A 14087-nucleotide genomic window follows, 5' to 3' on the forward strand; every position below is an offset into this window, starting at 1 on the left:
ATTGGCATTCAGGCCACATGGGAAGACTTTGCTGAGCTTACCAGGATGCAGACCTCTTCAGATCTTCCATTAAGGCTCCTACAGGTGTCGGGAGCCCTGAACCCAATCTCCCACCCCCCAGCCACCCACTGGATGTGAGGGCCTTGAGAGTAAGGAGCGGCATCTCCTATCCATTCATCCATCTGCCATGCAACAAACATTTGTGGTCTCCTCTGAGCTAAGGCCCTCCTGGCACTTAGGTTCTATTAAATAAAGAGAAAACAGACCCTTTCTCCCAACCCCCCAAAAGGATATTAATAAAATAATTTAAAAATAATGATTTGAAGGTGCTGAAACAAAGAATAATAATGGGGTGGGGCAATCAGTTTCAGGAAAGGTCCAACAGGGCTCCTCTGGAGAGATGACATTGATGCCAGAGACAAGGAGGAGACGCGCCAGCATGGGGCTGCCTCACTGCCACTTCTTCAGAGCCCACCACGGTTCAAGGTGCTTAATAAATATTTAGGAACACAAAGATGCCTTAAATTAATAAATTGGCCTTTGTGCTGTGTATCAGTCTGGGTTCTCCAGAGAAACAGAACCAACGGGGAGAGACAGGGACAGAAACAGAGAGTGCCTTAAGATCTCGGCACCTGGGTCATCCTGGGGTAAAAATGGGCCATGGCAGGATCAGAAAGCTGTGTCCTGGACCCTGTGAGGGGGCAGGTGCCAGAGGAAAATGAACTGTCCTCTCCACTGCCCGGCTGACCAGCCCTCCACCCCAGCCCCCAGACGAAGGGGGCAGTCACTGGCTGCAACAATCACCCTCACATCCTGGACTGTCAGCCAAAGGCAGCAGCAAGCAGTGGCCCAGGACGGTGGGCGCAGCGGCCCTAGCAGCCCAGGTGAGCAGGTGTGGCCAATGTGGTCCTGAGTGGGCAGGTGGGCCTTCTGGGCGACAGCAAAGGTGTCATGGAGATCTGTCATGGTGACTGAGTGGAGAGTGACAATGCTGTGGAGGGGAAGAGCCCAACAGAGCATGGAAGCGTGTGACTCCTCCGGGAGTCCTCCTGGAGATATTCACAGGGGAGTGAGCACTGAGGACAAGAGCACTGAGAGCGCAGGCCCTGGACGCCCTGCCCACCTAAGTTAACCTGCCTGCACCTGGAGGCTCCGCTCTTGCTCTCGCCTCTGCCTTTTGTCTTCTCAGCCTGGGGGCTCTCTGCACCAGAGAACTTGCTGGGTGCCACCCTGCGGGGGACTTGACTGCCGCAGGCATAGCCCCTGTCAGTGGGTAAGGACCCAGCCTCCGGGACTGCCCTACAGTTAAAGAAAGTTAAATAAAAGCAGAAATTCATTTCTTCCATTGTACTAGCCACATTTCTATACTTGGTAGCCCACAAGCCACCAGGGGCTACCGGATTGTACAATGTAGACTCAGTACATCCTCATTGTGGTAGAAGATTCTATCGTGCAGCACTGTCAGAGTCCCCAGGGGGAGTGAGCCCCAGTGTCTCTGCTCATTAGCACACTTTTTGACCCTGTCTCCCTCTCCGTACAACCCTACCTGTGTTTCCTGGGATTTCTTTCCAAATAAAAGACCTGCACCCAAGTCATTGTCTCATTGTCTTAAGGTCTGCTTTCAGGAGACCCTAAGTCAATGCAGCAGGTGACATCCGAATGAGAGCAGCTGGGGTGACAGCTGCCACCACCTGAGAGCCTCTGAAGGAGCTGAGGCCATGTCCCTGAGCCCTGTGCCACCCCTACCTCTCCAAAGGTGACAATTGGAGGGACATGTAGAGGCCCCCAGGCAGAGAAGTCAACAGCTCTGCAGTCAGGTATTGGGGCAGATGTGGGGATCATAGGAATTTGGGGCAATGCTAGGTCAAGGCAGAAGGAGCTGGTACCTCCCAGCCTGGGGGTCTTTTTCAGAGCCCTGGGCCCTGCTCTGGGGGGCACATGCGGTGAGCAGCTGGTTTCCTTGGCCCTGGTGAGCAGCTTTCCTTTGGCTAAAAGGCACATGGCTCTGGAAGCCCTAAGCAGGCTGCTTCATGGAGGGAGGAGCCCGCACAGTGACAGGGAGTAGGAGGACATTCTGGGACAAGCGCTTGTGACCATCTCACCCTTCGACCCCACATTCCCTTGCTCCCTGGAGTCTTCCTGAGCAGGGCTGGATAGGGTGGCAGTTGGAGAGCTCAGAGCCATGAGCACTGTCCCCAGGGCACTGTCAAAATTAAATTAACATTTTTTCCATTTCCCCTTTATTGCAAACATATTGAGGGCTGTGGTGCAAACTCCATTTCTCCACTGGCTTCTCCGCCCCTGGTTTCTCAGCCTGGGCTTCCAGGGCAGGGCTGAGGGAGAGTGGGGAGACAGGTCTTATGCCCCCTCCGCAGCTAAACCCTCAAAGGACCTGGTGCCCCAGAGATGGAGCTAGTGCCAGCCAAGACAGGCCCATGATCCCCTAACCACCCACCCCTCTGCTCCACTGGCTGCCAGCCCTCCCAGCTCCCAGGCACCCACCTCTCTCTGTCCCTCTTTCATGGGGCTAGATGCCCCAGAGGAGAATAAGTTCCCACACCCACCAGCCATCAGCCCATGGCAGAGATACTCAGAACACAGACCTGCCAGGCCCGCGGATGGGAGAACAGTTTGTGTGGGGGTGCCCTTGGGTCACTTCATCTCACCAGGGGCCCCAGAGGAGAATTAAGGCCTCCTAGGGATCCTACATGCGTTCATTTGTTCAATAAGTGCATACTGGGCACTCCGTGTATCCCAGGCCCTTGGAGACACTCAGAAGGGTTGGGCACCGTCCTGCCCTACAGAGTTGGCACGAGAATAGGGGACACAGCCAGGCAGTGCCGACCCAGAGCATGGTAAGTGCAGGGTGCTCAGAAGTGACCTGAAGGGGTCTCCTGGCTTGGGTGGGCAGTTTGTGGAGACAAGAAAGGGGAGGGGTATTCCAGGCAGGAGAAATGGAGAAGATTAGAAGGAAGAATCGGAACAGTGTGGTTGGGGGTGATAAGCAAGGAGGTGGGTGGAACATGAGGTGGGGTGCTGGGCCAGAAGAGGCTGGAGGGGCATTCGGGGAGGGGGAAACTACAGTAGGGAGCCATGAAAGGGATTGAGCTGAGGAGTGACAGCAGTCAGGCTCATGTTTGAAGAAGTCCCCCTGGCTCCCCGTGGAGGGCCTCCGAGGGGCAAAGACGGGGCAAAGACGAGTGATGTGCACATAGTAATAGTCTGGGTCAGAAAGGTTGAGCTTGGGATGAAGGCAAATGGAGAAGGGAGAGAGATTAAAGTCGTGGGATCATATAGATTGGCTTTGGTCAAGCAACAGGACCAAGGGTGGGGGTGAGGGAAAGGGAGGAGTCCCTGCCCAGGAATCAGGTAGGTGATGGGGCCCTCCACTGAAAGAGAGAGGCTTGGGGAGGAGCAGGGCTCGGGGAGCCTGGGCTACTGAGTGGACGGACCGGTGGGTCACCCCCCCTGGGCACATACATCTGGTTCTGGACCTGCCAGTCTGGAACCCTGGTGGGGGCGGGGGAGGGGGCTGGAAATCGGATGGGGAGAACTGGGGCAATCATCCATCCCAGCATCTGGTATCAGGCCACTGGCCCAGGAAGAGGACGGTGAGAGAGAGGGCCCTGGGCAGACCACCGGCATGAGGATGAGCTCAGAGGGAGGCGCTGGGAGTGGCAGGAAGAGGCCAGGATGTGCAGGGGCTTCATGGCAGGTGGGGTTGTCCAGGCAGCCTGGGAGGTGGGGGGAGGTAGGCACGGGGAGGAGCAGTGGTACTCAGCCACAGAAGCTCCAGCATCCATCCCTCTGTCCGTGGAGGCCTGGGTTCACGAGCCAAACCGGAGAGGGTTCCAGAGAGAATGGGCAGTGAGGAAGTGGGGGAAAGCCGCCAGGGGCAGCGATGGTGGGCCGATGAAGCACCAAGAGTGACTTGTCTCATCTTAGGATGAGAGCAATTTGAGGGTGGGGCCGTGCTGAGGCTGAGAAGGGTTTGCAGACCCAGGAGAGCAGGGGGGTCGCTGGGGTGAGGTCTCTGTGCCCAGAGGACATTCATCACTCAGTGGACAGTGTTTGGATAAGTGAGTGAGCAGGTACAGATGGCAGGACCGGACTCCAGCATCACGCAGGCCCCCTCTGTGTTGGGTACCAAAGGGAGGGGCAGGCCAGCAGGGCAGGAGGATTTTGCAGAGAGGGAGGCGGGAGTCTCCATGGGGTGGCTTAGGTGTTTGGAGTAAGTGGGGGAGCGCAAGAGGGCCTCTACCACTGACACCTCCAATGCTCCCACCCCTCTCCACCATCCAGGAGTATGTGGATATGTTGGGGGGCACCGTCTCAGACACTGCTGACTGTGTGGCACAGGGCCCGAGTGTGAGGGACTGAAGAGGACAGGACAGCTGGGCACCCAGCTCTAACCCTGACGACCTGCGTGCCCTGGAGCGGAACTCTCCTCTCAGACCCTCCCCCCTTCCCCACCTGCACCACGGGACCCTGGCAGCAGCTGTCCGAGGGGTGCCATGTGACATTCCGTGAATCTTGCATTTCAGACTGTGGAATTCCGAGAAGTCAATACTCTGATTCCAGGCTTCTAAAATTCTATAACATAATTTCTTGTGTTGCCACCAGGGATGAGTCCAGCAGACATCTCTCCCCTCAAAATTGCTCTGTCTGCCCATCCCAGCTGCCAGGTCCCCATCCCTCCCTTCTCCCCATCAACTCTGGGCACGGCCAGCCTCAAACACGTCCCAAGTGAGTACTTGGCAGGCGGGGGCCGTGATTCATGCGCCTCCAGCAGGCTTCGTGGCTAGCCCGCCCGCCAGAGTATGCAAGACATTCTTGGCCTTGCCGGTCGCTCGGGATTAGCAGGGCGGGGGCGGCTAGGGCAGGGGGAGGCAGACTGTGCTCTCCGTCCTCAGCGAGGCAGGGGGCATCCAGGCACGAGCATGTCTGAAGTGGCCGCCAAGCTGGCCAGGGAGGGAACATCGCCCCATAAACTGAGGCCACGTCTGGGACCCAGACAGTGAGTGGGGGGGACATTTGAGGAAGGCTGCCACCTGCTCCGTGTCCAGGGAGGGAAGAAGGGCCAGGAGTCTGGGGCAAGCGAGGCTCCTCATCTGAGGCTGCTCAGCACCCTGGCCCTATTTTCCTCCACAAGCCCCTTCCTGCCCCCATGTCCCTTCTTCCTTCCCTATGGTAGCCTAGCCCACTCCATCTCCACCACTCAGATCCCAGACTTGGCTGAGAGCGTGAAGCCTGTTTCTATAGAGTCAAGAAGCAGAGAACCTCAGCTGCTTCCTCTCTCTCTCTCTCTCTCTCCCTATACCCACTCCAGGTCCCCTACCTGCCTCCCTGCAGGGCCATGCCTCCACGCTCAGACCATCATTTCAGAATAAGATGATGTCTGCCTAAAAGCAAGCCTCTCAAGTTAGGTCAGAGTCACACACAGGGCATTGCACGCACACACACACACACACACACATACACACACACTTGTCCACATGCACTTTGAGACCAGTGTCCTAGAACAGGGCCCTGCTCCCCTCAGACCATCATCTCAGACCAGAGCTGGGATCCGGGACCATGTGGCTGCAGGCCCAAGGAAAGGAAACAAAGAATCCTGGCAGATCCCTCACCCACTCATGGGCTCACCTGGTCCACAGAAGAATCTCTGCCAGGGATAGGTGTAAACAGTCCCCAGGGCTTCCTCACAGGTATGTTCTCTCCCCAGGCTCTGGTGGAGCACTGGCCAAGGCTTCTCTGGAAAGGGCAACACGAGGGACCCAGGCTGACCCAGAAGTGGCCATGCCCTTCTGGAGCCTCAGGATGGATGAGGAAGCCAGAACCCACAGTGCCATGGGGCAGAACTGGGCAGTGGAGGGTCTGGAAGTCTGAAAGCCATACCTGGGAGCCAGGGATGCATGACAAACCCAGGAAGGGATGGGGGCTAGGGAGGCCATCTCCAGCCCTTGGAGAAAGACAGGGCAACTCAGGGATGGGAGGGCCAAGGTTTGGGCACAAGGGCCCCAAGTGTCACAGTCACACCGGCCAGAGCCTCTGGACGTAGGTGACACAAGTCTGTTAGCTCAGGAGCCGTGTGCACAGGTGCACAAAGAGCCACCTGTCAGCCCAAGGGTCTGTGGAATCGCCCCAAACTGCAGTGAAATGGGAGAGATCATGGGAGGGGGAGATGTTCCTCTTACCTCTGCCTCATCTTCTAGCCCCCAAGACTGGGAGCCCAAGACTGGTCTAAATCCTGGCTGTACCATCAATCAGCAAGACCTCGAACAAGACCCCTAATCTCTCTGAGCCTGACTTTTCTCATCTCTAGAACAGGAGCAGTAATAAAACACAGAGTAATTGGAGAACAACACGGGCCGAATCAGGTAAGGGCCTGGCACCATGACACGATGGCTGTACCCAAAGGCACCGCTACATTCATCATCTCTAGGCCCCTCTGAGAAGCACCTCGGGGGTGCTCACCTCAGGGGGAACAGTCGGAACCAGCGGCCCAGAGCCCCTGCTCAGCCCTCAGCACCACCCGAGTGCGGACAAAGAAGGGACAGAAGCCCAGCTAGACCCAGCTTGCTTCCAGCTCCACTTCATTCCCGATGTAAGTACCAAGACCTCTCCCCACCGGGGCACCCAGCCAAGCCCCTCAGAGACTGTGCCAGATCCGGAGGACAGCTTGGCCAGACCAGGGATGGAGCTTACTGTTCAGTCCTTAAAAGTCCACCAGACTGAGCTCCTCTTCCAAGGCGGAGGGGGCCGGCCTGTGCAAGGGCCGCATTCCCAGCATGCCATAGAGGGGGAGCCAGCCGGAGGTCTCCCCAGAAAATGCCTGGCTCCAGGCCAAATCCTGGGAAGAGGCCACAGCATCAAGACCTGGAGCAGCCCAGCTGAGCTGTGCTGAGCATGCCTCGTGGAGCCAGCAAGCAGGGGTGGGGTGCACTTAGGATGGAGCTTAATAAAAGTGGGGGAGACAGGGAGGGGGGAGGGGGCTCAGTGAGTGCAGCAGGGCTCCCAGGAGGGGTTCAAGGGGATGCGTCCACAAGGACCCCAGGCCCACTCACCCCTCCTCCCCATTATCCTTCCTCCTGTCCGGCTCTGTCACACAGCTCCCATGGGGACACCCAACCTGGGATGCACCCCTGGCCTCCTGCCTGCCTGGCTTGATCAGCCCACCATGTTCCTCTCCATCCAAGGTGTGAGTGAAGTCCAGGCCAGAGTGGCCCAAGGCCTGGGCCTCCCTGAGGACATCTCCACAAAAGCCTGGTCAACCCAGGCCAGCTAGGATTCGGGCCCCAGGCCCTATTTATTTAGACTCTGGTGCTGTGGTGCAGAGTCACCGGGACCTGTCCCTGGAGTTGTTCTGGAAGAGAGGGACATGGGCTGAGAGCCAGGGACGCTGCACACATGGAGACCCAAGCAACTGTGCATTAGCTCCAGGAGTGAGCTAGCCTGCGGGACAGTCGTCAGCTCGCTCCGGCAGCCCATGGAAGTCTGTCTGCCTGGAGGAGGAAGCATGACCCTCAAGCTGAGTTTGAAGGAGAAAGAGGCCAGATAAAGATGCCCGGCATTGGGAAGTGGAGGGGCCAACCAGAGGCAGGTGTGTGGCAGGAAGAAGGACAAGGCGGGGCTGCAGAAATGGATGGGCACCGCCCCCCTTGGCCTGGCGAGTGATGACAAGGGGGTAGGACTGCATCTCAGAAGTCACAAGGAATAGACAGAGGTGAATAAGGAGGGGAGGGACTGCCCGGGAGAGGGTCCCTGGCATTGGCATTCTCCCTGAGAAGCAAGAGAAGAAAGAGGGGGGCCTCTAGGAGCTACTCACTCCCTTGTGGCCTGGCCCATCTGCCTCTGAAGGCTGAGGAAACTTCTGATCTCTGCCCACCCCCCACCCCCAAACACACACAGTTCATCCATGAAGGATGTGCTGTAAGAGGGATGAGGGACAGGGTGGTTCATGCAATCATCCTCAGACTCTGTCCAAGATCCAGGGTGAGACAGGCTCCCAGGCCCCAAGCGACAGAAACCCAGGGTGGCTGTGGGTCACAGGGCATCATAGCTAGACCCATTCTTTCTGCTTGCTTCTGACTACCCGATCCCCAGGAATGCAAGTGGCCCTGGAAATACTGTTTAGGTACAAACGCTTCTTCAGGAGATCTCCTGAGGGACAGGCGAGGAGCAACCGAGCTGAGGAGAGACCAGGGCATGGGGAGCATGAAGAGACTCCTCCTGGCCACCAAGTGGCCCTGGTCCTGGGGAAGGGCAGGCTAGGCCGAAGCTGTCTTTCCCATGGTCCAAAGGAAGAGCAACAGATGGAAGGAAGAGAGAGCAGACGGAGGAAGCAGCAGAGGAGAGCCCTAGACCAGGGTCCCCAGGCCTATACCCTGCTCTGCTACCGGCTCTGGGGCCTTAGTTTCCCCATCTGTAAAATGGACATGCTGTCCCAGTGGCTCCTTTGACCCTGGTTTTCCCGCTCTTCTGTTCTCTGCTGCTGTCAAAGCCTCCCCTAGGGGAAGAGGGCTCTTGCCCCTTACAGAAGCCCCTTTCCTCCACCCACTCCCCTATTCCGTGTGGCCAAGATGAGAAGGAGCAGCTGGCTGGGTATAAGGGGGTGACACCAGGGGGCCTAAGCTGGGGAAATAGCCTGGAAAGGCTGGGTGGGGAGGAAATTGGAAATTTTTTAAACCTTGACAGCTGGAGCCCTGTGAGTCAGTGGGGCAGATGGAAGTGATTAGGCACTGGCGGGAGGTCCAGTGGGGCGGAGACAGGAACCCATGCGGTGAGCTCGGAGCTCAGACCTAGGCGGGTGGCTTCCTCCCAGCCACACTGCCTCCAGGGACACAGGGCTGCTCCTCGTGTTTGGAGGCACTGAGCCAGGCTGTGCACCAGGCTCATGTGCTGGGGGCTGAGGAGGCTAGAGATGGGGACTCCAGGCAAGAGAGGGAACCCCAGAACAGGAGAGAGGCATGGGACACTGGGTGTCCTCATCTGGACAGCAAGCATTATGGATCCAATAACAGGGGGTCCCCTCGTATCCACTCCCCACCCCCAGAAGGTCCTAGGACCTTCCCTAGTGATAATACAAACATCCCCAAAAGTCCAATCTGTATTCCCTCCTTAGGAGGCTATGCTTATGTCCCGCAAATGATAACTCATCTCTGAGTGAGAGGAAAGCAGGGAGTAAGCCATTTCACAAAGAATTCCACTTTCAACCATTTATTGAGCTCTTCCTGGGCCAGCGTGGAATGTGAGGAAAGCCCTCTCAGTCCCTGCCCTTGAGAAGTGTCCAGTCAAGTGGGGAAGACTACTGCACACGGCTATGGAGAATCAGAGTGAGAATATCCCAGCGGAGCCATGAGGAAGCATGCAGGATGCAGAGGCTGTGAGCTGGGGCTGTGGAGAGCTGGGTATGGTCCTGGGGAGACACTGAGGAGGGGGGCGGTGAGAGAAGCCAGGAGGAGAAGGAGGGATGTTGCACTTTGATGAATAAGGAGGTCCCTGGTCTCACTGGAATAGTGGGCAGCAGTCAAGTCAGAGTAGATGTAGGGGTGAGGACGAGGAGAGGAAGTAGCGGTGAGCCGAACCCAGCTGCAGGGGCAAGGGGTAACTGACAGGTGAGCCCTGAAGGGGAGGGCTGCGGAGGGTTGGAGACACATATGCAAAGCCTCTCTCAGGGCCCAGGCCTAGCTAGAGCCACATTAGCCATCCATCCTCAGGCCCTCCCCACAGACCCGCCAGCCACTCCCCAGATCACCACAACACTCAAGCATGACATGACTGTGGGGTACCAAACCAGCTGTGCCAGAGCATTTCGTGGCTACATTCCTCCCCAACCATCCCAACCACCCTCTCAGTGTTCAGCAAACATTCGCCAATGGCCACTGTATCCAAACCTGTGTCAGGCTCTGTGGCACGGAAAAAAAACAAGCATGGTCCTGGCCAAGGAAGTGAGGCAGATGGAGCCTCCTGGGTTCCATGGTTGACAGTTGGAAGGAGGGGACCATTCTACCTGGGAGGGGGGGATGCTGTGGGAAGGAGGTAGCTCTGGAGGCAAGACTGGTAAAAGAAGCAGGAGTTTGCCAAGCAGGCCCAGATGAAGAGCTGTCATGGGCACAGAGATGGGGTGTGTGTGCAGGGGGCCTCTTAGGGAATTCAGAGCAGATATCCAGGACCAGTCCCTGGAGGCCATGGGGCGGGTCATTAAAAGATTTTAATCAGGGTGCATCTATAGTGTAGAATATTACTCTGGTGACTAGATAAAGCCTGTTTAGAAGAGGGGACAGACATGAGAAGGGCTTAGGAGATAAAATTTATAGGATTTGGTAACAGAATGTAGGGGGTTGAAAGGGGAAGAAGGAGGCATCTGGATAGCAGGGAGGAAGGAGGCACTGTAGGTGGAAAGAGCTGATCTGGTGCCATCACCGAGCTTCTCCAAAATCCAATGGCTTTGCAGCATCTGGGACATCTCAGTGATGATGTCCATGAGGGCTGTCAGCACACAACTGGCAATGGAAGTCTTTAATGAGGATGAAGGGTCTTAAGCAGAAGGCCAAAGAGCTCACAGTGTTCTCATGGCTAAGATGGGGAGGCACTGGAGGCTGTAAGCAGGGAAATGACACAATCAGATTTAAAAATATCATTTCAGCAGTAGGGAGGAGGCCTGGGCAGAGAGAGAGACTGAAGGCAAAGAGACCTAGGATGAGGATGCAATGTCTGCCTTGAGGCCAGGCCTCCAACAGAGGCCAAGGTCAGAGAAAGGGTCATAGTTCAGACCCTCGAAAGCAACTAACCTAGCTTTCAAGGTCACAGTGGATCTCGCTTTTTACAGAAGTAGGGTCTTGACAAGTTGGGTCATAAAAGATGCTACACTGATACTTTATGTTAAATCCTATTTTTTTTTAAATATTTTATTTATTTGACAGAGCACGCACAAGCAGGCGAAGCAGTAGGCAGAGGGAGAGGGAGAAGCAGACTCCCCGCTGAGCAGGGAACCTGACATGGGGCTCAAACCCAGGATCCCGGGATCGTGACCTGAGCCAAAGGCAGACACTTAACTGACTGAGCCACTCAGGTGCCCCAAAATCCCATTTTAAATGACTCGACCCAAAAACAAAATCAAGAAAGCAATTCCATTTGCAATAGCATCAAAAAGAACAAAATATTTCAGAATAAATTTAACAAATTTATTTTGTTACACCAAATCTTGTTACACCAAAAACTACACAACATCATGGGGAAAAAAAAATGAAGATCTAAATAAGTGGAAATATGGCCATGTTCGTGGATTGTCTAATTCATGAATATTGTTTAATATACTACCAAAAAACAGATTCAGTGTAATCTCTATCAAAATCGCAATGGTATTTCTTACAAAATGGAAAACTCATCTTAAATTCATATGATAGTTCATATGATAGTTGGGGGCCCCAAATAGTCAAAATAATCTTGACAGAGAAGAACAAAATCAGAAGGCTCACACTGCCTGATTTTAACACTTACTACAAAGCTATAGTGATCAAGGCAGTGTAATACTGGCATAAGACAGATATATATAGAGATATAACTCAGTGGAATAAAATTGAGAAATAAACCATTACATATGTGGTCCATTGATTTATTTTTTTATTTTTATTTATTCATGAGAGACACACAGAGAGAGGTAGAGACACAGGCAGAGGGAGAAGCAGGCTCCATGCAGGGAGCCCGACGCGGGACTCGATCCCAGGAATTTGAGATCACGACCTGAGCCAAAGGCAGACGCTCATCTGCTGAGCCACGCACATGCCCCTGGTCCATTGACTTTTGACAAGGGTGCCAAGAACGTTTATTAGGGAAAGAATAGTTTTTTTTCAACAAATGGTGCTGGGGCAACTGTGTATCCACATGCAATAGAGTGAAGTTAGAACCCCCTACCTCACACCACATACAAAAATTAACTCAAAATAGATCAAAGACCTAAACATCAAGGTAACACTGTAGAACTCTTAGAATAAAACAAAGAGGTAAATCTTTGTAACCTTGGAATTTGACGATGGTTTCTGAGATGTGACACCAAAAGCACAAGGGAAAAAAGAAAAAACATCCATCGGGTATCATAAAAATGAAAGACTTTTGCGCATCAAAGGATGCTATCAAGAAAGTGAAAAGACAATTCACAAGATATTTGCAAACATATTTCAAATGACTTAAGAGAATATGTTGCATAAAAGTCTCCTCTCAAAAAACTTCTCCATGGTGGGGTGGAAGGAGAAGACTCTTCCCTAACATACAGGGTGCAGGGTATCCTGTCCTGCCCTTCCTGGAGCGCGTTCGCCCAAAGGCGATCTGCCCATCTAGGAAATTAGGGAAATAAAAATCAGAGAAGGGTGGGAAGAAGCAGGGACACTTGCCCCTGGGGCAGCCACAGTTCTCTGGGAACTTGCTCACAAATTCCCCGAATTCCCCCATATTAATTTTAGAACGAGTCCTCGAAACCCGAGGAGGCCGGGGACGTCCCGGCGCCAGTTCAGGCAGCTCTCAGAAAGGGGACAGTGTGAGGGAGAGGCTGTCTGGCCTGGCCTCCTCGTCCATGGGAAGGTCACGAGAGGCACGAGCCGGGGCCAAGCCCCGTGCAAGGCGCGGGCTCAGGCGACAAGCCAGAAAGTCCTGGGGCCTGAGGCCTCAGTTCCCAGTGACATCAGTGCAAGGTGTCAGGGGGCCTGAATCATCGGGGCCAGGGCCAGCCCCCTCCCGGGGGGAGAGCATAGCAGAGGTATGAGGCAGCCCGGGCCAGGCAGGCGGCCCTGGACTGGGCTGGACACCGTGACTGTTTTATAGAATTAGCAAGTGGGACCCGCCACAGGGGGGCGGGTGGGGATATCATTGTCCTGGATTCCAACAGGCTGCATCCCCCCGCCACCTCTTTCTGATTCACAAAATTAATTCCAACGGCTAGAGAGAGGAGCCTGTCAGCAGGGCCAAGGGGTCATAAACACGGGGAATATTAATAACTGCATCCAGGCTGCCTGGGGGGCTGGGGGGCCTGCTAGAGGGACTGACTTCTTTTGTCTCCTCATCAGTGATGTGGAAAGAGGAGAGTTTACTCAAGCCTGGGGCAGGTGCTGACCTCCATCAGGGCAGGGGTTAACCCAAGCTGAGGACAGACCACAGGGGTCTGTTCGGGCCTCTGTTTCCCCCCAGAGAGGATTTCTCTTTGCACTACCAGGGTGCTCCTGGCCCCAGAATGCAGCCAGGTGTAAGCTAGGGAGGCCAGGGGTGTACCCTGGCTATGTAAGGATGAGACTTCTCGGGCTCAGGAGTAACTCATCGGCATATATGAATGCGCACACGCGCACACACACACACACACACACACACATATCTGTGCACATCTCTGAAAACAGGACTAGCTATAGCTCCCTACTTTCCAGCCAGGTGGACCTAACCTGGGTGTGTGGGATCAACTCAGGATACAGTGTCCCACCACCCCAGAGGTGCACACTGACCAGGCAAGAATGGGCTCCTTCTTTAACTAGACCCCGACTCCCCCAGCCTTTCCCTGCAACCTCTCCCTGCCATGAATCAAGCTTAGGGGTACTTACTACTGGGAGCTAAAGAAAGCCTCCTGTGTGGACACACACACACACACACACACACGTCTCCACGTCTCTGACCCCTACTCCCCCACACTTAGCAGGGCACAGTCTGTCCCACTAAGGGGAACAGAAATCAGGGCAGTTGGCACGTTCTGCCCCCTCCCCAGCCCCTTAGGTCCTGAGAACATCATTCCAAACAGACTTCAGGACCTCAGTATCAGGGGGTCACCAGCCAAAGAAAGGAGTTGGTGAAGAGAGACAGCTGGAAAGGCAGAGTGGGTTCGGAGGCATGCCCAGGGCCCCACTGCAGGATGGACTGGGAGAGCCCCCGCCCCCCGGGAAGCCCCCAGCTCCCAGCTGCATGGCTCCTGGCTGCCAGGGCTGGGACAGACACAGACGGATGGGGACTGGCAGCAGCCGGGGCTGGGAGCCTGCCGAGTCCCAAGCTGGAATGAAGAAGAAACCTGTCCAGCGATGAGATCAAGGGGATGGCACCAGTGTCTCCCCGGG

General features: G+C 55.1%; 1 long non-coding RNA gene across 3 annotated transcripts; it reads left to right on the forward strand.

Annotated features, from left to right (window-relative positions):
• The first annotated feature begins 4618 nt into the window (after positions 1-4618).
• Positions 4619-11589, forward strand: LOC111096194. Of its 3 annotated transcripts, none has more exons than XR_005360536.1 (5): positions 4619-4746; positions 5330-5708; positions 6326-6607; positions 7113-7726; positions 8107-11589. It is a non-coding gene; the product is annotated as an uncharacterized LOC111096194 (long non-coding RNA). The 3 variants fall into 3 exon arrangements; XR_005360537.1 differs by having other exon boundaries at positions 10926-10975; XR_005360535.1 differs by having other exon boundaries at positions 7113-11589.
• The last annotated feature ends 2498 nt before the right edge of the window (positions 11590-14087 follow it).

Source organism: Canis lupus, chromosome 6 (assembly GCF_011100685.1).
Source record: "Canis lupus familiaris isolate Mischka breed German Shepherd chromosome 6, alternate assembly UU_Cfam_GSD_1.0, whole genome shotgun sequence".
Lineage (NCBI taxonomy): Eukaryota > Metazoa > Chordata > Mammalia > Carnivora > Canidae > Canis > Canis lupus.